We start from the raw sequence: 3,105 nt of genomic DNA, 5'->3' as shown, positions 1-3,105 counted from the left end.
TTGGATGGGCTTTCAAAAGGCTCAGAAATGTCATTTCAAGATGTCCAAAGCCTCATTTGAAGAGGCTGGAAAGACCCTTTTTCATGAGGCTCGGAAGCCCCCTTTCAAGTGGCTCGGAATTTTACTTTCGAGTTACTCGGAATTCTTCTTTCAAGAAGTTTAGAAGTCTACTTTCAAACGGCTCAGCAACGTCATTTTAAGATCCTCAAAGCCTCCTTTCAAGAAGCTCGAAGACCCCTTTTATGTGGCTTGGAAGCCTCCTTTCGAAAGCCTTGGAAACTCCCTTTTGAGAGGCTCGGAATTATTCTTTCAAGAGAAAGGTGGCCTACTTTCAAAAGGTTCAGAGACGTCATTTCAAGATGCTCAAAAGTCTCTTTTCAATAGGTTAGAAAGTACTCTTTCAAGAAATTTGTATGAGTTACGCTTATTAAAATAGGGGGTACCTCAATGAATACAAAAACATGAAGGGATACCTCTCAAGAAAAAGGTTGAGAACCGCTGGTCTACAGTGTTTGGTAACACACGTCGCCGCAGCCAAACGAACGATTTTTAAATTGGCCGTTAGTAGCTAATATATTAATTTTTCCCTACGACCTCAAACAATTTGTAAACTAGTTACCGTTCGGTAACAACTTCTCTTCTCACTACTTACTTCTTCATTCTCACTTCTGACTTCTCATTTCTCATTTATCAATTATAACTTCTAACTTTTCACGTCTCACTACTATACTCTTCATTTCTCTCTTCTCAATTCGCACATCTCACTTCTCTCCTCATACTTCTCACTTCTCATTTTACACTTTTAATTTCTCACTAATAACATCTCGTATCTTCTCTTCTTCTTCCTCACTAATCACTTTTCACTTCAAACTTCTAACTATTTACTTCTTACTTACTACTTAGTAAGCAGTGAGACTACTCACTTTGCAATCCGAATTTCTCACTTAGCGAGGTGAAAACGCATTAGGAAATTACTTCGACTAATATCGACTAAGGGAAGATCCATAGAGTACGTCACGCAAAATTTGGCTATTTTCAACCCCCCTTCGTCACACTTTTTGTATTAAACCTCTTAAATTTTTGTATGAGTCGTCACGCTGTTCGGAACAAGCCCCCCCCCCTCCCCAATGGAGCATGACGTTCTTTGTGGATGGCCCCTAAGGGGAATATCGACTGACGGAGGGAACGCAGTATGCTAGATTCAAGAGACTTTGATTTTTATCGAGTAAGGGGAAATACCGAGTTACAGAATATATAAAATTAGGGAGAGTTCACTGTACTCTCGACAATTTCTGTAGAATTTCCTCAGGAAATTTTCAAAAGTTTTCTCGGAAAATTCTTGGTGATTTTCTTTGCAAATTCTTCGAAATTTTATTAGGCAAATTTTTTAAAATTTTGTAGAAAATTTTTACGAAACTTGCTTTTGGAAATTTGAAAAAACTTTTTTATGGAAACTCTTCGGAATTTCCGATGCAAATATCTTTCGAAAAAATCGGCTGACGGCGGTGTGACGTGTGAAATACTTCTACGTTCTCATTTCTTTCTTCTCATTTCTACTTCATTTATTATTATCAATCCACACTTTTCACATTTTCCGACTACAGTCAACTTTCCGTAACTTAATGTTCTGACCAGAGTCGAACCATTTGGCCGAACGACATTTGGCCGAATATGGTTCGACCGAATAGTATAAAAAAACGCTTATATTACGAGTAGTGAAAAGTGAGTAATTAAAAGTAAATAGTGATAACTGAGAGAGAAAAGCGAGATGTGAGAAGGGAGAAAATATTTGTGAGAAGTTAGAAAAAATGTGTAAGAAGTGAGAAGTGAGAAGTGAGTAATGAGAAGTGAGAAGTGAGTAGTGAAAAGTGAAAAGTGAGAAATGTGAAGTGAGAAGTGAGAAATGTGAATTAAAAAATAAGAAGTGAGAAGGGAAGATCGAAGATTAGGCAATGAGATGTGATAAGTGAAAAGTGATATGTGAGAACAGATAATTGTGTAGATTTAATCCTTATTCCTGTAAACATCCTTCTTTTCTCTACTTTTTTTCTTCTTCTTTTTTTCTTACTTTACCTTTTTCCTTCTTTCTTCTCCAATCTTCCCTCTTCCTTCTACTTTATTCCTTCTTCCCTACTCATTCCTTTTTTCTCCTCCATTTTTATTTCTCCTCTCTTTCTTCTTCCTTGTTCTTTCTTTTTTCTTCCTTCTTCTTTCCTTGTTCTTCCTTTTTTCTGCTAACTTTTTCCTTCTTTCTTTTTTCTCCATTTTAACTTCTTTTGGCTTCCGTCTTATACCTCTACTCACGTCTCACTTCTCAACATTTCGCTTCTCACTCCTCAATTATCATCTCTCACTACTCTCCTTATTTCTCATTTCTCACTTCCCACTACTCACTTCTCACCTTTTTACTATACACATCTCGCAACTCAGTACTCACTCCCACTTCTCAGTTGTAGGATAGAAGGTCAAACGGTGATATGCGATAAAAGGCCGAGATAACAAAAATGATGCAAAACATCGAGTGTTAATCAAACATTCTTTTGCGCATTCATGTTTATTTGTGTTTCACCTGATAATATTTCATTGTTAATTTTTTTTTGCCAATTCAATTTTATTAGCATATCGGTCTCGATGCCACTCGTATAGAGGAAGGAAGCAGTTTGTGTGCGAAGGCTGATGGGAAAGAACGGAATCCGAAAGTTATCACTAGTCTGCGACAAGTGTGGAAATGGTTTGGAAGGTGTTGAAGTATGCGAGGGCCATTTGAGAATAATTAAATTATCGAAGCGTCCATATTCACCGTACATCCTTTCTGGGAATGGCTTGGGCAGTGAATCAATGCTCCGTTCTTTCCCATCTGCTTTTGCACACCCACTATAGCTACACCACACACCTCTATACGAGTAGTATCGAGACCGATATGCCAATGAAATTGAATTTGAAACTGATCACGGTCATACAACTTCTGTCTAATTAAATCTTTCCTTCATTTAATCACAGGCTTTCCTTTCGGGTTTTGTTTATATTCATTTGTGTTTAACCTGATTTAAATAGTTAATTTTTCCTTCTTGTAATCATAAGCTTTTCTTCACTCATTTTCATCAT

This window comes from Armigeres subalbatus, chromosome 1, assembly GCF_024139115.2.
Source record: "Armigeres subalbatus isolate Guangzhou_Male chromosome 1, GZ_Asu_2, whole genome shotgun sequence".
In the NCBI taxonomy this organism is placed as follows: Eukaryota; Metazoa; Arthropoda; class Insecta; order Diptera; family Culicidae; genus Armigeres; species Armigeres subalbatus.
Note: the sequence above shows the minus strand (reverse complement) of the source record.